This window comes from Sciurus vulgaris (assembly GCF_902686455.1).
Source record: "Sciurus vulgaris genome assembly, chromosome: 2".
In the NCBI taxonomy this organism is placed as follows: Eukaryota; Metazoa; Chordata; class Mammalia; order Rodentia; family Sciuridae; genus Sciurus; species Sciurus vulgaris.
In genome coordinates, this window is record NC_136462.1 from 62,955,140 (window position 1) to 62,980,084 (window position 24,945).

A 24,945-nucleotide genomic window follows, 5' to 3' on the forward strand; every position below is an offset into this window, starting at 1 on the left:
GAAGGTAAAGCTTCTGAGGGCAACTTTTCTTGTTCACTGTTGTAAATCAATAAATAGAGCCAGGCACCGTGACATAAGCCTGTAATCCCAGCAGCCTGGATAGCAGGAGGATAGTGAGTTCAAAGCCAGCCTCAGCAAAAGCAAGATGCTAAGCAACTCAGGGAGCCCATCTCTAAATAAAATACATAACAGGGCTGGGGATGTGGCTCAGTAGTCAAGTGCTCCCGAGTTCAATCCCCAGTACCAAAATAAACAAACAAATAAACAAACAGTGCCTGGCATAGTATATGCTCAAAAACGATTGAATAAATAGTTCAAATTAACTTCTTCCAGGTTAATTTATCTACAAACTTTTGCTGATAATTATCACATAATTTGCGTAAGAACAGCATGTTTTATTCTAACACAAAGGTAGGCAGGCTTGAACATAGTGTTCTGTGGATGTGTAACCATAAGAGAGGCACACACAAAAGGCTGTAAGAACATGCAGGCCCAAAAAACATTGAACAGAAGCAAACTTGTATGTTCTGGCCCACAACTATTTCACTTTGGAGGATCTTAGAATGTTGAAATTCCACAATGAAAGGTCATTCTTTCTATTCAAGGTATAGGCTGCTGGTCAAAATGCAAACTTTTGGAACGATGAGGATGTTCTGATCTATAGTACAAGACAATAAATGGCATGTCTTAATACAAAAAACTGGAGAGGAAGGGTGTAGATTTGAAGGAGTACCTGGATAAAAAGGGGTATCAATCAAGTCTCACAACTTAAATCAGTAAGAAACAAGAACTTTTTTAACTTTCATTTTAATTTGACAGAGCTCCTGGTTTTGATCTGTATCCACCCACATTCATTCCTTCTCACAAATATTTTACTAGGTGTGTGTGTATGTGTGTGCGTGTGTGTGTTGTTTTTTTGGCATGGTGCTGGGGATCAAATCCAGGGCATATTGCATGTCAGGTAAGTGCTATACAATTAAGCTTCTTTAACACTCTGGTTACCCTTTAGTTACATAGCATTAAAAGAAGTCAAAATGTTGTCTCCATAATTTGGAATAAAAATGAGAACTTATGGACTTGGCTAATTGTTTCGAACACATTTGGATGTACTGGAGACAGGCAAGAACTAAAGTAGGAAATAGAGAACAAATAATACAATCCATGTCAAGGACCTGTCATAAATTAAGTCTTGGTAACTTTGAATGCCTGTTACATACAAAGTCCTATTTTAGGTATTTGAAAGAAAGCTCAATAGTGGCAAGCATCCCTGCTAACTTGGGGCTTGCATTCTACAGACAATAAAGTATAATTGGACAACGTAGTGTTAAACTTAAAAATAAAAAAATTCAATAGGGAAATAAATCATCGAGGGGAAGCAGATGTAGCCATTTCTGCATCATCCTTTAAAAGTTATTTAAAAAATTCTGATACCTAAGGTATATTTTTACCAACTTGCAGTCCAACCATGAAGATGGCTAACATGTTTTCTGCATTAAGTGTTTCGATGGCAACTTAAAAAGGAGAAACAGCTAAGACTTCATCAGTCTGAATTCACAAATAACAAACAAAACAACTTCATGCTTAAGTATTTTAGCGTCAAAATATCATACTATGTTATTCTAACAGCACCGGCCCATGTCACTACTTCCAAATATATGTTGGCATTGCTTCAGTGTGTTTTACTTAGCCTAAATTAATTGATTAGTTATCAGAGTAGAATACTGTGTAAGGACCCTAGATTGGAAATATAGCTACATTAATTTCAATGGTTCTCCAAACCCTGGAATCTGAGTGTTTCCCTAAACAGTCCCTCAGATGTCTTTGCTAATTAACAGCTCCAAACTCATTTAGTCCTTTGTAGCCCTATCCTCCTTTTGGCTCCTAAACTTACCATAAACACTAACTTGTGATATACAATAGGAGGACCCCTCTGTCTTTTCCCAAGAAAATTGTGATTACTTTTATAGAAATCTTAGTGAGTAAATAATTCCTGGTTCTCTGAATGTAAGCTCCACAAAATTAACTGCTATGGATGATGCATTAATTGGGAACATCAAAAACATCTTCTAATTTAAAAAGCTAAACCTTTCAATTTAAAAATGCTTACCAGTTAAATGTTAATAAAACGGCAGCTAAAATTCTATATACAATTAGAGCTTGAATAATAACTGGAAATAACTCCCTCTTTCCCCACAAGTATTCAACTACCATTACTACCAACCCCAACAATTTAAAGCCAAAATTAGTACAAGAAAACTGCTCACATTTTCCAGGTAAGTGGCAGCCTTGGCAACTTAGTGAGACCCTGTCTATAAATTAAAAAAAATATATATTAAAGAGCTGGGGCCGGGGTACAGTGGTGGGCACCTGTTACCCCAGTGGCCCAGGAGGCGAGGGTAGAGGATCCAGAGTTCAAATCCAGCCTCAGCAAAAGTAAGGCACCCGTTCTCTAAATAAAATACAAAATAGGGCTGGGGGATGTGGCTCTGGTTAAGTGTTACTGGCTTCAATCCCTGGTACTGAAAATCAACAGAACAACAATAAAAAAAAAAGGAAGAAAGGAAGCCTGGAGTGGTAGCTCAGTGGTAGTGTGTATGTTTAGCATGTGCTGGGTTCCTAGCACCACACACAAAAGAGTGAACAAAGCTTACTTTGCACTTTTTTCTTGGTGGCATGGAGGACTGAATCCAGGGACTCATATTAGACAAGCACTCTACTACTGGACTTACACCCTGAATCCTATACAAAGGATCTTTACACATACAAAGAGTCAAATAAGGTTTTTCCCCTCTCAACCAAGTTAAATTTATAGCCATCCCATTCATTTTTCACCACCCTGTTCCCTGTTGTGGCACACAGAAATAAACATTTAGCTGCAGAGTACTACAAACTGTGGAAGAAGCTACTCTTGGTGGAAACTGTTCAGGGATATAGATTCTGCAGTTTGAGTTCTGTTCATGTACTATTTTAATAATTATTCCAAGAAAAGAACATCTGAAGAATTCTTTACGTGTTTGCTTATAAGTGAGCTTTATAGATACAAAAGCTAACTGGAAACGCTTGTTCACAATTTTCACTATAACCATTCACTTCTCAAGAGAAGGCATACTGAATAATCGAAGTCGAGCCTAAGCTATGTTAACAACTCAAAAAAAGTCATTTGCAATTTACTTTCTCTTATAAGCATCAAGAAGTTAATACAAGTACTAGTCTTAAGCAGTCACACAAGTCTAAGCCACATTTATTTGCACATGTATAGTAATGGGCAACAGATACTCAAGTTCATACAAATTTATAAAACAACAAAGTTAATAATCACTTGGTACACTTGTGTGCTATTTTGCTTACATATTCAAGTCTAGATGAACTTCCTTCATTTTGTAAACTTTCATACAACATGTCCTTAAACAAAAATTCTTGAAAACACAAACATCGGCATGTTTCAGTTAGAGCCAACACAAAAGTTAAGACAAGACCATAAACTCAAAAACCAAGTTTAGAAGATACTTCTATCTCCCTCCCCTAGAAGAAGTCATTATTTTAACAGATTGTATATGTTGTTATCACACAAGTAACCATGAAGACAAAAGAATGATGCTCCCATAATCAGGAAGAAAATGACAACCAAATCATACTGTTTTAAGTTATCTACCAACTATATGGTTAAAATGAGAAACAGGACAATGCTTAGATTAAAACAAGGGAGATTAGAAAATAGTAAATGATTTTAGAGAGAACTATTCCCCCTCAAAGTTGCAAAGATCTGACTCTTGAGAACTCAAAATAATTGTCTAAGGCAAATAAAAGTGATGAAACCTTAAAAAACATTCTAACCATGTTCAATATCTAGTTATAAAAGCTGAAAATGACACCAAGAGGATATTTATTATACAAGTGTCAACAAGGACATCCCAAAAATAATGAAAGAAATGCACATTTATTTCTACAAAAGCAATGTATGATACAGAATTAGAAGGGAACAGACTTAAAGATTTACCTATTAAAATATACGATTCTTACTGAAGAGTATAGGATATTTAAAAAAGATGACAAGGGATGTTAATCTTTTTTTATTATTATTATTTTACATATTTTGGAACCTCACATAATTTTGATAAATAACTCTACAAAATTATGCAAAAGTACAAGAATGTCTGGTAAACAAACAGTCTGTATTTTCCAAAAAGATTTTTTACAACATGCCAATTTTTAAGGCAGCATCCTCCTTACAAGGAAAGGTAATCCTTTTACTCATCAAGAAATCTTCTGCTGCAAAGAATAGGCTAAGAAAGCCTGGCTTCTTCCATTAACGCCTTTTGTCTTTCCTGTCTGATTTTCGGTCTCTTTCACTTCTTGAAGATCTTTTGCCTGATCGACTACTCTCTGATATAGACCTCTTTCTGTCGGACCGGGAATTCTTATCCTTTGATCCTTTTGTATCTCATACTACTACCACCTTTTGAAGATTTGTGACTTCTCTCTAGTCCTGAAGTATCCCTTCGCTTCCGATCCACGCTCCTTCTGTGCTTTCTATCTCTATTATGCCCCCGGCCCCTACTTCGACTTCTACTCTCACTACTACTGGTAGTGCTGCTGCTGCTATCTCTGCTGCTGCTACCACTTGTACTGGAGCTACTACTGGAACTGCTTCGACTACTGCTACTGCCACTGCTGGAACTGCTTCCACTGCTGCTACTGGTTGAACTGCTACTAGTACTACTACTGCTGCTGCTTCGACTTCTACTCTTGCTTGTTTTATTTCTAGCTCGACCTCTACTTCTGCTTCTAGTTTTGGTTTTGCTTTTTGCTTTCTGAATGTGCTGTCAAGATTGGCTCTACTGGAACCTCAGTGAGTTTGACAGTCTCTAAAGAAAACTCCTTCCGCTCAGGTAGTAAATTCCCTTGCTCCTGAATAACCTGAGTGGGGTGGCTGTAAAACAGCTAATGGCAAAGTCTCAGGCTGAGAGAGAGGCTGGGGTTGAAGTACTGGTTGGGACTGAGGTGAGGTTGGGGTTGGGGTTGGGGTTGGGGGTTGGGTTTGGGACTGGGGCTGGGGCTGGGGCTGGAGCTGGAGCTGGGGCTGGGGTTGAGGCTGAGGCTGGGGCTGAGGTTGAGATTGGGATTGGGGCTGAGGTTGGAGTTGGGACTGGGGCTGGGGCTGAGATTGAGGTTGAGCCACAGGCTCAGGTTGGGGCTCAGATTCTTTTTCTTCTTTTTCCTCAGATTCCTTTTCCATTTCTAAAGCACTAACATTCTCTTTTCCAGGAGACAGAGATTTACATCTTTATCTGGCTCAACGTCAAATTCCATCTCTGGCTCCAATTCTTTGCTAGTTTCATTTTCTGAAGGCTCTATACTTTCAACTTGATAGTTTCCATTACTTCCTGCTCAGCAATTACATTTTTGACATTCTCAACCATCTCTAGCACAATCCATAACTTCTTCAGGCTGACTAATCTTGCTGCTTCTCGCTTTCCCTTACCTCAGTTTCCTCCTCCATTTTAACCTCCCATTTCCTGTTTTTGTTCCTCTTCCTCCTGCTCTTTCTCTGCATCGCTATGAACTATACCTACTTCCTTTTCCTCTTCCTCTCCTGCTTCCTCTATTTCTACATCATTGTGCTGATTACCTGTCTCCTCCAACTCTTCCTCTCGCTTGAGCCACCTTACCCTCTTCTTGTTCCGCCTTCTGTTCTTCATACGCACCACCTGATTGCTCTTTTTCCTTCATTGATTGTCTTCTAGGCCTAGCCTCCATTTTATTTATTTGTTCTGCAAATTCGATGCGTCTACCTTCAAATAAAGCTAAAATACAAATTACACATGTAAAATTTATTATAATCAAGAAAATTCAGTCACAATTTTATACCTGGTCAAAACTGTCAGCTTCTTCTAAATGTCTTTTTTGTAAAGAGAATAATGACAAAATATTGACTACGGAAATAAGCACAAACTGACATAATTCAAAGACCCCACTGGAAACCTATACACTAAGAAATTAGTAGCAGGCAAAACTGAACCACACCTGATGAGAAAGGTCACTCTTGCAACTTAACTTAATGCTAGATGAATATTAACAAAACTTCCTTAAAGCAGAACCAGTTTTATGGTATATCATGCATTAATTTTCCTGATCTGAAGGAAAAGTAAATCACCATCTTTCATAGTATCTATACCTCCATATGTACACTCTCTATGAACTTAGCCTCAAAGGCATTTTTATATGGCTACTAAGACTGTCAAGCAAAAAGTTGTTCTTTCAGACATACACATGCATAAGCATTGCCTACAAATGAGTTTCAAGTTAAATCCATCATGAAATACTCCTTTAGTTCAACTTCATCTGCATCTCAGGAAATCTTAAATAAAACTGCTACCAAAACTGACTATTAAAGCATGATCATTTTAGGAAACAAATATTTTTGTGTGTGAATGTCTTATCTACCCACTGAGAAAATTTCAAAGGGCTTTTTCATGTACTTTACCATTCATTTTTCTCTGTGATTCTTCTATTAGTTTTTGGGTAGCTGGACACATTCTTCAGGTATATAGAATAAATGGGGCTTTGTCTAGTTCTTATGTATTTAATTATCTTGGCATTATGCTCATTCCACTCTCTTGCTAAAGAAAGGGTCAAGGTCAGTGCTTTTGTCAACACAAAGGATTACCAATCTAAGGATTCTGAAACATTACTCACACCAGCCTGCGCAAGCTCAACTTCTGTTCCAAAAGCCGCCAATTCTGTCTGTTTAGCACGTCTCTCTTCAAATAGTTCTCTTCTCTCGTTTTTCAACTTGCTTTCTCTCTTCTTCTGCTTAACTTCAGTTTTTGTTCAATTCCTGACGTCTTTTTTGCTTAAAAAAGTAACTGCTTTAATATTTTGTTACAGATAAAATCAAATCAAGGAGCATTTGGATTTAGTTCAATTATAGCAAAAACTTATACATCCTGATGACATGAAATGTAAAATTTTATTATAGAAACTGGGTATATTTCATATTTCAATTTAGGATACCAGAAATGTCATTTAGAATTGAGACTAATTGCAATTTGTCTATCAGGAAATAGGAACTGAGGCTTTGTCACATTAAATATCTACATTTCAAAGCCACCAGCATAAAAATGATCAATGTTCCATCCATCCTAAAGTTTTAAGTAAAGTTCTTCCTTAAAAAGTTAACCTAAAAAGAATGGTTGCTGTCGCACAGGTTATCTTCATTTGTTATTTTTCTCCGAACAATGTGACAGAAGTCCCTAACTAACAAAGTAACCATACCTCTGTGGTTTCTTCTCTGTCTACTTCAAAACACTATCAACTTTATTCTTCAAACATTAACATGCTTTTGAGCTTTTCACAGTCTCAAAAATAACATGTAAAGCTGAAATCAATCATTAATCTCCCCATAATGACTTGTTATCTCCCTTTCAACTGTGTTCTTTTAGAAGCAATAACCTAAGATTAAATTTCATAGATACAATTTTATAGTTTTAGAAAAGAAAAATTCTAGAAAGGTGGCAGTTGGAAGGCAGATTATGATTTTCCTCCCAGAGGGCTAAATACTGCCTTTGAGAATGTGTGTATGTTTTTAATATTAAAATCACTTGGTGGAATGAGACAACACTATTACCCCATGTACATGTATGATTACACGAATGGTATGGTGTGACTCTAGTGTGCAACCAGAGAAATGAAAAGTTTTACTCCATTTGGGTACCATGAATCAAATGAATTCTGCTGTCATGTATAACTAGAACAAACAATAAAAAAAAAATTGTCGTCACTGGACTAGTTGCAAGATCAAACTTTTTTGTTTGAAAGAAAGCACTGAGGTCTAGAGAAATGAAGGGGCTTGTCTAAGACTACACAATGAGATTGTTAAAGAGCTTAGACTAGAATCCAGGTTCTCAAACCACAAACAGAAGTTCATTCAATTGACAGCACCCCAACCCTGCCAGCTGAAAATGCAACAATCTTAGAAAGTTTAATGAATTTTTACTTTGAGGCTTGCAATTAAGTCCTTAAAGAGCTTTTAAGTTTTGTTTTGTTTTTTCTTTAAAAAACAGGGCTGGGGAGATAGCTCAGTTGGTAGAGTCTTGCCTCACAAACACAATGTCCTGGGTTCAATCCCCAGCACTGCAAAAAAAAAAAGACATGAATCCTCTACTCTGGTAACTTAAATAAATAACCAAACAAAATATTGCATAAATACCCTTTCAGTAGCAACAGTGGACTCTTGTTTAAATTTTTGAAGGGTGCCCATCAACAAGCCAATATTCGTCGGTTCCTAAAAAACAGAAGAAACCAATTCAATAGGCTTCCTTTCGTTAAAATTGTCATTTACCAAGAGAAAATATAAGCATTTGATAAATCCCAAAATTTTTCTTAAAACTCATTATTTAACAGATTTTCCCACTAGAAGCATTCTACAGATACCTTTGCTTTCCCTTTTCATCCATATTTTGATCCTGGATAAGGTCTCGACGCGTGCGCTCTTTGGAGGTAGCTACAACCGAAGACTGCAGCGCTGGCTAAAAAAATAAATAAATAAGAAAATCACAGAAAATTTAGCTAGCATAGGGGTGGTATACTTTTAAATGTAGTACAGTCAAAGTGCTATATTAATTCTCTAATATGTTCTTTTAATCTCAGTACCTTTTTAACCATCGTCATCCTCTGGGTCACTTTCTTGGCGTGATTCTCTTCTTGTCCGTCGCTCCCCGCCCAGCATGTACAGGAAAGATCATTAAATGATCACTATAGAATCTGAGATAGGTTTGCAACACCAAAGGCAAATGCCTACTTTTTCTAGGACTCATCTCCAGATGCCTCATCTGTCAATATCTGTTCCATTTTACTCTTTTAGAGATAGCCCAGTAAAAGAAATAAAGTATGGTAAACTAATGTCCCAACCAATCTTGGCTATCTTATAACATCATCCTTTGTTTTGAATAAGATTTGAGTTATCATTGAGTGAATAATTGAGTTATTCATTTATTTATTGGTACCAGGGATTGAACCACTGAGCCACATCCCCAGCTCCTTTTAGTATTTTATTTAGAGACAGGGGTCCCACTAAGTTGCCCAGGCTGGCCCTGAACTCATGATCCTACTGCCTCAGCCTCCCAAGTTGCTAGAATTATAGACATGTGCCACTGTGCCATGAATAACTGAGTTTTGAAGGTTGCTGGTTTGTCTTGGTTTGTTCCCAAAGGACCATCAGTGGGAAGTGGTATGCTACTAATTCTAATATAATTCAATTTAATAATGTCTATTAAATGTTTATACTTGTGTACCACTTCAGAAAGTAGAGCAAGCATAACTAGGATGTTTTCAGGAATTCTTTTTTTGGTGGTACTAAGGATTAAACCTGGGGTGCTCTAGCACTGAGCTACATTCTAGCCCTGTTTAAATTTTTTAAAAAATATTAGTTGTAACCTTTAATTTTTATTTATTTTCTCAGTACTGGGGACTGAACCTAGGACATGTAAAAGCTGAAATAATTCATTAGTCCTCCCATAATTGAATTGTTATCTCCCTTTCAACTGTAGTTCTTTTAGAAGCGATACCCTAAGATTAAATTCCATAGACACAACTTTGTAGTTTTAGAAAAAGAAAAATTCTAGAAAGGTGGCAGTTGGAAGGCAGATTATGATTTCCTCCCAGAGGGCTAAATACTGACTCTTGATAATATGTGTATGTTTTTAAATATTAAATCACTGAGATACAACACCAGCCCTTCTTATTTTGATAACATGGTCTCACTAAGTTGCCCAGACTGGCTGAACCTTACATCCTCCTGTGTGACGCCTTCCTAGCTTCTAAGATTTTAGGCATGTCCCCCTCCTCCCTCCAGAGTCAGTAACTTTTTTTTAAACATACCTACTGACTGCCCCTTCAAGGTCTCTCTGTTTGGCTGGGGGTCCTCCTCCACTATCTGAGAATCACAGCCTGCAATTGAAAATATCCAACATAAAAACACTTGAATACAAAGACAGAATGGGTATTTCCACTTGGCAAGAGAATTTGGTGGAATTAAAGAAATAACAAAGTCTTCCCACCAAAGTAGCCTTAAATGTGCATTCATTCCACAAAGCTCCCCACCTTCCTTTTAGTGCTGGGATTTGAATCCTGTGCTTAGTGCATGCTAGGTAAGACTTTATCACCATGCAATACCCACCCCTCCAAGTCTTACAGTATTTTAAAAAATTAAATTAAATTTATATAGAACGGGTAATTATATTCTTTAATCTCTAGCGGTACACACAAATGAAGTTGCAGGATAACTACACAATAAAACTAGCAGATCACAGAATTAACAAAATAAAGACAACACAAACGTTGTTATTCTAACATCAGCAGGAATTAGGTTCAAATACGTTAATACAGGAAGTACCAACAGTTATAGCACGAATTTAAATCCTTAAGGAAATCTTACCTCAGCAATAAACTACCACGTCCTCTACCTCCACCAGGACCAGAAAGGGCTAGCAATCTGGCTTGGATGGGCTATAAAAGATTTACAAACAATAAGAAAATCATATGCAGACACATCTAGGGAACAAAATACTTTTATAGATGTGGTACACCACAGGGAACAAAAACAATAGTTCTAAAATGACGGTTTAATACCCACCTGCTTAAAACAGATCCAGAAAAATGTCACTTCGTTAAATTTCCTTGTTTTTTCCAAGACCGCTAGCCTCAAAAAATGTCATTTACTCGATACCACTACACATTAATAAACCTAAATCTGCCCTAGTCCGCCATCCCCAGGGAAGTGGCACCTAGGCCACAGCCTGTGGACGAGGCAGCCGAGCGTGGCCGGGAGGGTGTCCGAGTCCGGCCCTGGTCGGGTGGGCCGCAAAAGCACGAAAAGGCTTTTGTGCTGCAGTTCCCGGCCTGCAGCGCCGAGGGCGGGAATCCGCAATCAGGGCCTCCTCATGGGTAGGGAAAAGCCATCCCGAGCGCGACCAGGCCTCTCTCTCCTTCCTTAAGTACCGGAGCCCGCGCCCTAAAGTGGGAGTCGGCGGGGGGCTCCCACCCGCCAAATACAGGGTTCTACCGCCGCCCGGGGAACAGGCCTGGATGTTCCAGCTCTCTCACAGCCGGCCGCCCTCCCCGTCCCCAATTCACCTCGACCTGAGGGCAGCCTCTCCGAGATCGCAGCTCCCGTCCGGCCCTTACCTCACGTCATTCGGATCTCTCCCGGTGAGCTTGCGAATATTCTCATCCACATTCTTTAGGCTCTCTTTGGCCTTTTCTAGCTGTTCCTGCAAAGTTCTCACTGCGACCGCCATCTTCTCCCTGCAGCAGGCTTCGACGCTACTCTATAGGCCGCGCCGAGCTGTGCCGCGCCGCGAGACGCGAAACGACTGACAGCCGGGCTCAGCCAATGATGATAGACGTTGTTTTTCGGCCTCAACCACTCAGCGACCGGAAGGGGGAGAAGCTTCCAGCCTTTGTGGTTCTGGGCCAATGAAAGGTCGGCTAGGCAGTCTGCTCCCACCCCTGTTAGCTGCGGGTGGCTAGGCTCGGCTTCTAGCGCAGAGCCTGGGCGGGCTCAGGAGGCCCTGATTTTCCGAAACGCGAGCACGCGGTGCTGCAGTTCTGGCAAAGAGAGCGCGGAGCTTTTTACCCCTTTTAACTTGTCGTGTGACGTGTATTATTGTTTTAACCACATAATTATACAGAGTGGAGCGGAAGTGAGTCTATTTTCCCTCCTTCCCCTCACCTCAATGATTTAATTAGGAAAGGGCGCGGCCTTTATGTTGGTGCGCATGCCCAGAGAGGAGTTGAGCGCAAGCTTCCCTTGATTAAAGTGAGCGGTGAGAAGCACAGAACGAGTAGGAAGTCATTAATGGTAATAGCTAACAATTGGTGTAGGCTAGTTTTGTTGTGTGCGCTCTTTGAAAGACTTTACGTACCTTCTTCCGCACAAATTAAAACCTTGGATACAATGCTTGTCATTATTAATTAGGAAATTGAGATTGGAGTATGTAAATTCCCCTAGGTTATGCCACCTGAGAATCAGTGTCGGATCAGAACTTATGCAAGGCTCTACTAGAGGGAAAAAGCGTTGATGAGACGAGTCAGGGATGGTTGACTGGCCTTTACCTGGCCTAGAGCTGGTTGGTTTAATACCTGATCTGGAGGAGCAGTCCTATTTGTAAAATAACCGTCTTCCAGCTTCTGGTTCTGCTCTACCTGCACTGTCAGTGTGGGAACTCGTTTGTTCCAGATATATACGTCCAAATTGTTGCTGAGAAAATGTTTTCCTGGACTGGGGTGTAGCCGAGTGGTAGAACCCGTGCACAGATGCGCTATACTTCAGTTCCATTGCCAGCGCCCCAAAAAAAAAAAATGAAGTAGCTTTGTGCGGTGGAAAAGTGTGAAGTCAGACAATAAACAAATTACATAACATATTAGCAAGAAGGGTTACAGAAAAAAGTAGAGCTGGCTCTGGTTTAGGGGTATGATGTTGACAATTATTTAATTGTAAACATGGCCATGTCATTATTAGCATCCTGTTTACAACCTCAAGCAGTACCCAAGGCTAAGAGTGTGGTAATAGATCCTAACAACCAACTGTTACAATTTCGCCACAGGAAAATGCTTGTAGAATTAACCAAAAACATATGGTTCATATTCCTGCTTCCGCAGGATCTATTTCTAGGATCCTGGGCGATTTATCAGTCTGTTTTATAGAGATGATCAGTACTATGCTGTGTTCAACATTTAGTAAGTCCTCAGTACATATTAACTTACTTTATTTTCCAACAGATTTTTTTCTTTTTTTCTTTTTTTTTTTGGTACTGGAAATTGAACCCAGGGTGCTTTACCACTGAGCTACATTCCCTGCACTTTTTTTATTTTGAGACAGGGTCTTGCTAAATTTCTTAAGGCCTCACTGTGTTGCTGAGTTGGTCTTGAACTTGGGATCCTCCTGCCTTAGTCTCCTCCTGCCTTAGTCTCCCAAATCACTGGTATTACAGGTGTGTGCCACCACTTCTCCAAAAGATTCTAAAATATCATGTTATTGTTGTATGGAAAAATCAACCTTAATAAATTGATCAGTTGCTTACTTTTAGATCTCTGTGGTGGGCTTGGTTCCTTGATGGTGATGAAAATTATCTGAACATAAAGCATCTGATTTCACAAATGGAAAATTTTAATGCTGAAAACATTTGAGATTATGGTGGCAAAAATTCTTCAAAATTACACTAGTTTTCTCAAGTTTAAATGGAAAAAAGCTTAGGTGGAAATTTTATGCTTGATTTATGTGATAAGTGATATAAACTGATTCAAATATTAGAAGAGACGTGTAAAAAAACAATTACAATTAAGGAACATCATCTTAAATTTCTATGAAAGAGTTTGAAGAGGTAGGAGGTCACTGGTAACAATTAGAAAAAAATTGTATGTTAATTTGGGGGAAGCAGTGAATATGCTTCAAAGAAAAATTCATTTTATGTTTAGGAAGAAAAGAACTATCACAGGCCAAACAATATGTTTAAGCCAGAGTTTGCCAAATTTAAAATGTAATATTGGGGCTGTGGTTGCAGCTCAGTAGTAGACAGTTGCCTATATGTGTAAGGCTCTGAGTTCAATCCCTAGCACTACAAAAATGAATAAATAAAAGTAATATTATGTAGTATGTATATTTGGAGTTAAGTCTCACATCTGTCATAGATTCTTAGGAGCTCCATCTCAGTGACAACTTTTCCAAATTATTTAGCACTTTCTCATTTACCTAATTCTCTGATTAGTTTATATTTTCTTGTTCAAGTATATCTTATCTTTTGCTTATATCCTCACCTCTTCTTGTCCTCTTCCTTTGCACCTACAACCAGTAAAGTTTCTGGTGACCAAAATGGCTTTAAATCTTGCATCCCTGGGCTTATTCTAATGTGAATTGGGGTAACTTCTCAATGACTCTAACATTTGCAGCCTGAAAACCGATTTATTCACTCTTTATAACCTTTCATATTAAAGAACATATGACAGGAAATGGAAGAGTTGATGAAGTCAATAAAATTCTTGTCAAATTGTATTTTATAGCAAATTACTACGGAGATGGCAACCGGAGCTTCCTTTTTTTTTTTTCTTTTCGCGGTACTGGGGCTTTAACCCAGGGTTTAGCTCACGGAGCTCCTTAAATCTTACTTTACCCTCCACCCTTACCGGCCCAACACCGCCCTGTCAAAGGGGGAGGAACCTTCTTCCCATCTGGGCGCCGGAGTTTCACCCGGGGCCTGGGAAAGGAACTCCGTGATCATAGAGTTGGCGGAATGCCGGGGTAGAGGTGACCGGAAGTGGGTTCTTTGCCCCCTGTCCTGGGACGGGATCGGGTCTCCGCGGTTTTGGTTTGTTTCGGGCTGTGGTCTGATTCTCTCGCTCGACCCTAGTGCTTGGGGTATCGGGTGGGCTCTCCTAGGTACTCGGCTTCCTCCAGTATCAACCTTTGGGAAGCCAGTTCACTCCCCGGTCTCCTAGCAACGGGGAACCGAGCCTGACGGAGCGCGGCGCAGACCAAGTTGTTCAGGCTCTAGCTGGAACCCCTGGTACCGGCCCAAATCGGAGCAGAAACCCGGCGCTCGGAAGAATAAGCAGGAAATGGCGGACGAGGCGTTGTTTTTGCTTCTCCATAACGAGATGGTGTCAGGAGTGTACAAGTCCGCGGAGCAGGGGGAGGTGGTGAGTGCTGCCTCACGCCCTTGAGGTCCTTTGCAGTGACACTCCTTGTTTCCCCTCAGTGCTTTTCTTTAACCCCCGTCCCATCTCCACCCCACGCCTCCCGAGGTGTAGACAAAACGAGCCCCCACCTCCACGTGTCCCAAACCCTAGAACCCGTAGGCTGTCTCCTTTGGTACTTGATCGTTTCTCCCTTTTTCTTTTATATCTTCTATTTGATTTTTGTGTCTCCGAACTTATTCATGTGGGCCACAGATTTTCTTTCCTTGTCGTTCCTATTAGGATTTACAGTAGGATAACCGTAGAGCTGATTTTGGCATCCTGCTTAATTTTGCTGGCGTTTACAGCACTTAACAAGCCATCCACCGAACAGCCCAGTCCCTTGGTTGAGAATCCCCTACCTCTTTCCCCATCGGTAATCTTCAGTACCACTCTATGCAGCTTGAGGACAGAAGGCTAATAAGGTTTGAAGTCAAAGCAAAGTTTGCAGATGTGAACAGTAATTAGGAAACCATTTTAATAAATAAAAATTATTTATTTTCCCCCCTTTATTTTGGAGTTGGTTTTAGGGCCTGGGGATGTAATGGTGAGTGAAATAATGCTCCCGTCCTTGTGGAGATTACTTATAATGTGTGGGAGTTCTCATTTGCTCATTGATAATTTCGGAAACATTTAGTGTCTGGCTTTGTGGGCCAGATACTGCTAGATAGATAAGATAGAAACCTCTGCCTCACAGTCCTTGAGGAATAGGGACTTTAATGTATAATTAATTAATCATTGGATGGTAATTAGGTGTAGAATCGCGAAGTTGTAACGGATTTTAGAAATGAGATATTCCAAAGTCATGTTCAAGTTGGTAGTCCCTCCTTTCTTCTCTCTCTCTCTTTTTTTTTTTTTTTTTTTTTTGATGCTGAGTCTGGAACCCCAGGGCCTCATCCATGGTAGACAAGTGCTCTACCACTGAGCTACACACCTAGCACGGGAACCCTTTGTTTAATGCTTTTGATAAAGGGGTGGAGTAGGAAAAGCATTCTAGGCATGGCTAGATTAAATGGGTGGCAAGTGAAGGAGAGCTTAAGTTAGAGCCTTGTGTGATTTAAGAATTTTGATCTCACTGTAAGATTTTGGGTAGGGAATGATGTTGTCCATTTACATTTTAGGAGGATAATCTGGTATTTGGGCCAGAGAAGAAAAAATCCTTGTAGTGAGAAAATATATGATTGCAGGAGGTTAAGAAGATCTGAATTAAGACAGGAATGGGAGAGAAGAGGTTTGCAAGACAGGAGATAGAGTCTTTAGGCCTTGGTTAAGTATGAGAATGGAAATTGAAAATTTTGCCTTGGTTTTTAGCCTGAGAAGCTGGATGGTTATGCTGTTAACCAGGAAAGGGAATAAAGGAGAAGCGATAAGCAGGTGAAAATAATAAATTTTACCCCCTCCCCCCATGATATTGGAGATTGAACCCAGGACTTTTATATATGCTGGGCAAGTCACTCTACTGCTGAGCTACTGTTTAAATTTTGAGACAGTGTCTTAATTGCCCAGACTGGCCTGGAACTTGAAATCCTCCTTCCTTGAAGCCTTCTGAGTTGCTGGAATTACAGGTGTGCCACCACCTCCTTGGGCTAGGTTTCATTTTTGAGGTACTTGTAGAACTTCTTTTTTTTTTTTTTTTTAATACTTGTAGAACTTCTAAGAAAAGGTGCTGCCAGTTTGTAAACTACAAGAATGGGCAAGATAGATTTAAAAATATCATTAGGAAGACATATTAAGGAGGAGTATTGAAAATGAAGCAAATTCTATTCTTATTCAGACCTTTCATTTTTCCAAGTTACAGATTTTTCTCTTGATCATCAGTGCATCAATGTTTGCTGTTTACCCTTTCCCTCAAAGAACAAGTAGAAATACATTCCTTTTCTCTCTCATTTATTTATTTATTTATTTTTTGGTACGGGGGATTGAACTCAGGGGCACTCAACCACTGAGCCACATCCCCAGCCCTATTTTGTATTTTATTTAGAGACAGAGTCTCACTGAGTTGTTTAGCGACTTGCTTTTGCTGAGGCTTGCTTTGAACTCACTATCATCCTGCCTCAGCCTTGCAAGCCGCTGGGATTACAGGTGTGTGCCACCATGCCTGGCGACTCCTTTTCTTTTATCATAAAAATTTCCCCCCTTTCTTCTCCTCTCCTTATCTTCCCTCTTCCAAGTCTTGCTCAAGAAAATCTTTTTTAGTCCTCTTTTTTTTCTATTCAATTAAGCCAAAATAAAGTGAACAGAGGTGTTCTGTTCCTGAGTGCTCATTATAAGAGATATGCTTATAGGAATGGGATATAGCTGAGTGGTAGAGTGCCTGCCCAGCATGCATGAGACCCTGGGTTCAGTCTTCAGTACTGCAAAAACAACAAAACAAAAACAACAACAACAACAAATGGTGTGTTTATCTTTAAAGAGAAAGGAAATCCATAGTTTTGAGTCATTAAAAAATAATTTTTCTTTTCCTATTGTAATATGTTTATGGCAGGGGAACATGAACGAACAAATAGCAAAAATGATTTAAAAACAGGTATACGGGGGCTGCCAGGGCCTGGAGCTCAGTGGCGGAGTGCTTGCCTAGCATGTGTGAGGCACTGGGTTCCATCCTTAGCATCGCATACAAATATAAACAAATAAAATAAAGGCATGTTTTCCATCTACAACTACAAAAAAATTTTTAAAAAAACAGGCATATGACAATCTTGATAATTACATTCCATATTGGAATCTGGGTATATGAAGGTTCATTGTATCAATGTCTCTACTTTGAGTATGCTGAAATTTTTTTGTTAAAAAAAAGTAAAAATAAAAAGTACCCAGAAATGATTTTTAATAACTTTTTAGAATAAACCATTTCTGAATAACAGAATTATGTTTTTTATATTTTTTATTATAAAAAAATTTAAGTGACATGAAGTTTCATAATCTTTCAGGAAAGTAAAGTAAGCTTTCGTTAAGTTCAGAACCAGTGTTCTTACTCTCCAAATCAAGATTTTTAAACAATGTTTAATGAGGAATTAAATCTCTAAAAGTTGAATAATTGGTTATGTCCAAATTTATGTAGAATGAAAAAAAGGTTGCTCAAATATTCTGAGGTTTAATTTTTCTTAAATATTGGGTGCCTACTGGTGAACCTTCTTGGGGCTGTATTGTAGCAGAGGGGGATAAGGTGACATGGGCAGTGGAGGCCAGCGTCAGCAACACCCTGTCTCAAAATTAAAAAGGACTAGAGGTGTAACTCAGTGGTAGTGTCCCTTGTCTCAATCCCCAGCACATAAAATTGAAATAAAATAAGTATGTTAAATGGTGGAAGAAGTTCTGTGGAGACAAATTAAGTACTTAGTTTAATTTGTTCTTGGTAGGTGCTGTCACTGAGCTGTATCTACCCAGTTGCTGAGTATATGAGGCCCTGAATTCAATCCCAGTGCCACAAACCAAAACAAAACCACAAATTACTGTCAGCACACTAGAATTTCCAGTGAGGGTGTGACTAATGAATTCACATTTTAAGTTTCTATCTGGCGATGATGTTGGTTAGGGAACACATTGAAAATCACTGATGGGAAAGTTGCTGAAAGGGGATGATGTTTAATTTTAAAGAAGATGTTAAAATGGACCATATTGTCCGAGCAAAGATCTGTAAGAAGTGAGGGAGTTGCTCATGTGATATATGGAGGAAGAGTCGCCCATGCAAAGCCCCAGCATGTAACTAGACTGAGTTAGTTTGAAGAAGAGTAGTTAAAACCAAAGAGGTAGATGACACCTGCTTTGTATAAAAGACTTTGTGGGTCTCTGGAAGTGTTCAGCATAGAGGTGCTATTTAAAACCTGAAGTTCAGACAAGACTGTCAAAGGAAAAACAAAGGGCAATTGCATGTTTCAAGTCATAGGATGAATCAAACACTATTACCCTATGTAAATGTATGATTACATAAATGGTATGCCTTTACTTCATGTACAAACAGAGAAACAGCATGTATCCCATTTGTTTACAATAAAAATAGATTTAAAAAAACAAAAAAAAAATTTACAATTGCACCAAGAGTGTAAAAGTGTTTCTTTTTCTCCATATCCTCTCTAGAATATTACTTGTATTCTTCATAACTGCCAGTCTCATTGGTGCGAGATGAAATCTCAATGTAGCTTTGATTTTCATTTCCCTAAATTGCTAAAGATGATGAACATTTTGTCATGTATTTGTTGGTCATCTTATATTTTTTCTTTTGAGAAATGTTTGTTTAATTAATTTCTCCATTTATTAATTGGGTCATTTGATTTTTTTTGGTGTCAAGTTTTTTGAATTCTTTACATTTTCTAGATATTAAGCCTGTGTCAGAAGAGTAGCTAGCTAAGATTTTTCTCCCAATCTGTAGGTTCTCTCTTCACATTCCTAATTGTTTCCTTTGCTGTGCAGACGCTTTCTAATTTTATGCTGTCCCATTTATTAACTCTTGGCATTATTTCTTGAGCTTTAAGCGTGACTGAGAAAGTCATTGCCTGCGTCTAAAAGCTGGAGTGTTGACCCCAAGTTTTCTTCTAGGAGTTGCATAGTTTCTGTTCTAATTCCTAGGTCTTTGATCCATTTGGACTTGATTTTTGTACAGGGTTAGAGATAAGGGTCTAGTTTCATTCTACACATGAATAATCAGTTTTCCCAGCACTCTTTGTTTAAAAGGCTGTCTTTCCTCTAATGTTGTTTTTGGCATCTTTGTCAAGGTTCAGATGACTGTAGCTGTGGGGGTTTGCCTCTGTGTCTTCTATTCCAACCATTGGTCTATGTGTCTGTTTTTTTGACAGGGTCATGCAGTTTTGTTACTATAGCTCTAGTATAATTTGAAGTCAGGTACTTTAAATCCTGCAGCTTTTTGGCTTAAAATTGCTTTGGTTATTCTGGGTCTTATATTTTTCCAAATGAATTTTAGGACTGTTTTTTTCTGGTTACGTGAAGAATGTCATTGGTATTTTGATGGGGTGGTTCTAAACTTTAAAAAAATTTTTTTTAGTTGTAGGTGGACATACTATTTTTATTTTTATGTGGTGCTGAGGATCGAACTCAGTGCTTTAAACATGCTAAGCAAGCATTCTACCACTGAGACATGACTCCAGACCAGTTCTAAACTTTTAGTGGTGTTAAGATTGATCATTGAGTTTATGTGTTGTCAAACTAATCTGTCCATTATGAAGTTCTTCGTCAAACTACTACCAAAGGTTTAAACAATCAATATATGGTTTCTACCTATATTTATTCATTTGGAGTTCCAGAATAGTGCATTTTTAATATCATCATTCCTTGCACTTTAACCACATCTATTTCTTCTGCTAATAAGAATTTTTTCCTCATATATAATTTGGTTACTCTGAAGCGTAGCTCTCATGGGAATAGTAGGATATTTAATTATTTTATTTTTCAATTTTTAGAATGAGTTACATTCCAGAAGCCCCTAAAGGTGACTTTTGGACTAGGGATAAAGCTCAGTGGTAGAACACTTGCATGTGCAAGATCTTGGATTTGATCCCCAACACAGCAAAAGAAAAAAGAGTGACCTTTTTAAAGAACACCTGAATATGTGTGTGTGTACATGTATAAACATACATACATATGTGTGTGTGTGTGTGTGTGTGTGTGTGTGTGTGTGTGTGTATTCATACTGGGGGATTGAACCCAGGGGGTACTTTACTATTAAACTACATCCTCAGTTCTTTTTTATTTTTTACTTTGAGAAAGGGTCTTGCTAAATTACCAGGCTGGCCTCAAACTTGTGATCCTCCCACCTTAACCTCCTGAGTTGCTGGAATTACAAGAGTGTGCCACTGTGCCCAAATTATGTTGTTTTAATAGATGAAGCTCAAATTGTTCCAGATTTGGCTATTCACACAATCCCAATATTATTAAGAGCACCTTTCTTCTTGGTATAAGAGGATGATTCAAGCTCAACTTAATATTTTCTACCCAAGACCTGGAATAAGCCAGTTTTTCATTTTGTTGGAAAATGGCATTTTGAGACAATACAACAAGATGCATTCAGAGAAATCTTCTTAACACTGTCTTTTCTGTGATTGGTTTTTAATTAATTTTTGGTTTATTCATTGTTTCTTTTTGAAAATATAATCAAGGGAACCAGCATAGTGGCTGAGGTAGGAGGATCAAAAGTTTGAGGGTAGCCTTGGCAACTTAGCAAGACACTGCCTCAAAAATAAAATAAAAAGGACTGGGATGTAGCTTAATGGTAGAGTGCCCCTGGTTCATCCCCAGTAATACTCTCACACTGTCTCTGACTTTCTGTCTCTCTGTCTCTACTGTCCTCTCTCTCTCTCCTTCTTCACACACGCACACACACAAAAAAGAACAAAAGAAATATAAGCAAATATATGGGTAGTGTACTGTGTTCATTCATCTCCCCAATGGTACCCCTAATAAACAAAAAGCAGCGTACTACTCGATTTTTTTTCTTTGTCTTTTCTTTTTCTTCACTAATATCCTTTGGAGATCATTTCATAGCAGTATATATAGCATCCTTCCTGGTTACTTTCACAGATACATTTTACTCTACCATGTGGATGTATGAAGTTTATTCATCTAGTCCTCTATTGAACACATATGGCATTCTTGCTACAAATACTGCTACAGTAAATAGGTCTTGGACACAATCATTTCTAATATTTTTTGCCAGAGTATCTTTAAAATTGATCTATAGAAAAGGGTTTTCTAGGTCAAATGATATATGAACATATAATTTAGCCTAGAAATTAAGCAGTGCCAATTTATTCCTGGCCCATTTTCTATTCTAAATGAAAGACCATTTTGTTTGCTGAGGACTAGAAGCACCTGTTCATTTTCAATTATTTGACAAATGCTAGCCTATGCAAGTAGGCAAGATAACTAAGTAAGAGATGTTAAGTATTGGAACAGCAAAATTATTTTGATTTTCAAGGTGGTATGTTTCTGGAAAAATAAAAATCAATTGAAAATTATATTTTAATAAGAGTTTATTTAGTTGGATGATCAATTAAAACACTACATTAATTAGGACCCCTGATAGCAAGTAACAGAACTTAAGTTCCTGTTGCCTTGAGCAAAAAAGAATAATTTATTAAAAGGAGCAGAAGTATGGAATTCGAAGCGAATAAGCTACTTGAACTAGTGCCTAAAAAAACCTATCAGGATCTCAAGCAATACTCTTCTCCAGTTTTTTCTTTCTTTAGTTGGTATGTTCTTTCTCTACAGACTAGCTTCCATTATTTCTCCAGTACCCCATGGTATTATATACTTTCTACATTTCTTGAGTTTATATGTGAAACATAGTGTTATGTCAAGCAGTATCTTTCCTGCTTCCCATGCATTTCCTAGAAACTCCCATGTTCAAACTAACTCTTCTACTGCTCATATTGCCATCTAAAAAGTACTAACCCCCAAAATAGCATAATACCTACTGCTCAGACTTACTGCTACAGAGTAAAGAAAGGAAGACACAGAGAGAAGAAAGAGAGGGAAATGAAGAGATGAGGAGCAGTCTGTATTCTTATTATATGTCGCAGTAATATTTAATCATGTTCCTCGTTGATTATATAGACATTGGAAAGAGGGTAGTTACCACACTCGGTAAAGAAATCCAGCATCAAAAAGCTTTGGAAAGACCTGGGAGCAGTGGCATATGCCTGGTAATCCAGACAACTTGGGTGGTGAGGCAGAAACCAGCCTTGTTTGTGGCTAGTCTTGGCAATTTGTGAAACTGTTTAAACAGAAAACAAAAAAACTTTGGAAATGACTCAAGTGGCATACACTAAGGGTGTGTGTTTGTAAGGGATATGTGGAATATGGATGAAACAAAAATAGCTGTGAGATGATCACTGATGAAGCTGAGTAATAAGTACATGGAAGTTTCCTTATAACATTCTTTCTATCCTATATGTTCAAAATTTTTCACACTGAAGGTGATTTTGTTTTTGTTTGTTTGTTTGCTTTTTTGCAGTGCTGGGGATTGAACCTAGGGTCTTGTGCTTGCAAGGGCAAGCACTCTACCGACTGAGCTATCTCCCCAGCCCTGAAGGTGATTTTTAAGTTATGGATTGGACTGAATTGTTAAGAGAGCATGATAACAAAGATTTAACATATTTTTGGTAATAGTTTTCAAGAGGAAAAATTGTATATTATTGAAATCAGACTTTGCTATAGTCTGAATATTATATTCCTCTAAACTTGCATTGGAATCCTATTCCAAAGGTAATGGTATTTGAAGGGTGGGGTCATTAGGAGGATTAGTTCCCTTATAAAAGTAACCCAGGGGAGACTCCTTACCTCATCTACCATGTGGGGACACAAAGAGAAAGGATCATGTATGAGGAAGCAGGCCCTCAGCAAAACACTAAATCTTATTTACTTCTTGAACTTCCTAGCCTCCAGAACTCAGAAAAAAAATTTCTGTTGTTTATAGGTTACCCTGTTTATTGTATTTTATAGTAGCAGCCTGAATGGATGGACTTACTATTTGAATCAGTCTAACATGTTATGGGGCCAGGTGGGTGGTGGTACATGCTTCTGATCCCAGTGGGTCAGGAGGTGGAGGCCAGTCTTGGTGATTTAGCAGCAAGTTAGCAAGACCCTATCTCAAAAAAAAAAAAAAAAGTTTGAGGATGTAGTTCAGTGTTAGAACATCCCTGAATTTAATCCTCTACAAAACAAAAAACAAAAAGAAACATGTTTAAGCCAGGTGTGTGGCACATGCCTGTAAACCCAGAGACTCAGGAGGCTGAGTAAGGAGAATTGCAAGTTCAAAGCCAGCATCAGCACCTTGGAGAGACCTTGTCTCAAACAAAAACAAAACAAAACAAAAAACAAAACAAACAAACAAAATGGGCTGGGGATATAGTTCAGTGGTTAAGTGCCCCTGGATTCAATTCCTGGTATTAAAAGGAAAAAAAAGGAGAATAAAAGAAACATGTTAAAGGCCCAAACATAAAAAGGAAATTCTCTAATCTTCTGGTAAATAGACTTATAAGGGTTTCTTTAACTATGATCCAATCAATCATGTTTGAGAAAACAGTGTCACAGGGTCTAAACTACAGATGAAAGGAAAACAGGAGCTTCCTGCAAACTGGAAAGACATTTAAAATTTTTCTATATATGACAGCCTTTGAGGGACAGCAATATAAGATGGCAGCCACCACAGGCTCAATTTATGAAAACTGAATATACAGCCTTAAAATAAAGTGTATGTAAATACTCCAAAGCACCTACCTGTAGAGAATTTGTAACAAAAATTAATACGAATGACGTTAATAGTTCTAAGGAGTAGTGGACCCAAGAGCCATATCAGTGCTAGCAAGTGGTAGAATTCATATATCAACAAAATTGTTCTGCAAGAGCTGCAGTACTTAATGATGTCTAAAAAAAATATGAAACTCCCTCAAATTGTCAGAAGGATGTATTACAGCAATTAAAAAGAAAGTTGGGTGTAGTGGTGCACGGCTATAATTCCAGCAACTTGGAAGGATGAGACAGGAAGTTTGTAAGTTCAAGGTTAGCCTCAGCAACTTAATGAGGCCCAAGCAACTTTGCAAGATGGTCTCAAAATAGAAAATAAAAAGGGCTGGAGATGTAGCTCGTGACAAAGTGTCCCTCGGTTCAATCCCCAGTACCAAGAAAAGAAAAAACCACAGTCCCTCCCCCAATTCGATTTAAGCAGTCATTTTTCACAGTACTAAATTTTCTAGATACATCTTGTAGACCTCAAAGAACTGGAAAGGAAAGGAAACTCCCAAAGGCAATTTATCTTTTTTTTTTTTTTTTTTTTTTTGGTACCTGGGTTGAACTCGGGGCACTTAACCATTAGGCCATATCCCCAGCCCTTTTTTTGTATTTTATTTACAGACAGGGTCTTACTAAGTTGCTTAGAGCCTTGCTAAATTGCTGAGGGGTTCAATTTCTGGTACGAAAAGAAAAAAAAGGGCTGGGGTTGTGGCTTAGTGGTAGAACATTTGCCTAGTATGCATGAGGCACTGGGTTCAAGACTCAGCCACATAAAAAAAAACTAAATTAACAAAATAAAGGTCTTGTTTCCATCTATGACTAAAAATATAAAAAAAAAAAGTCAATACAATCACAGCCAAAATTATAACTTTTTTTTAGATGAGGCGGGTGTGGAGATTTCAAAGACTATTATCACTCATACAGCACAAAATTCCGCGGGTTTTTTCCCCCTTTTGGGATCAAACCCAGCAG

The 24,945-nt window shown here is 38.4% G+C and overlaps 1 pseudogene across 1 annotated transcript; it reads right to left on the bottom strand.

The window, feature by feature from the left end:
* Positions 1–4,137: 4,137 nt before the first annotated feature.
* Positions 4,138–11,472, bottom strand: LOC306649551 (pinin-like; annotated as a pseudogene). The gene is made up of 9 exons (XR_013766983.1): positions 11,184–11,472; positions 10,436–10,506; positions 9,880–9,948; positions 8,653–8,726; positions 8,434–8,528; positions 8,210–8,284; positions 6,699–6,853; positions 6,485–6,620; positions 4,138–5,804 (listed from the first exon to the last, which is right to left on the bottom strand). The product of XR_013766983.1 is annotated as a pinin-like (transcript).
* Positions 11,473–24,945: the final 13,473 nt, after the last annotated feature.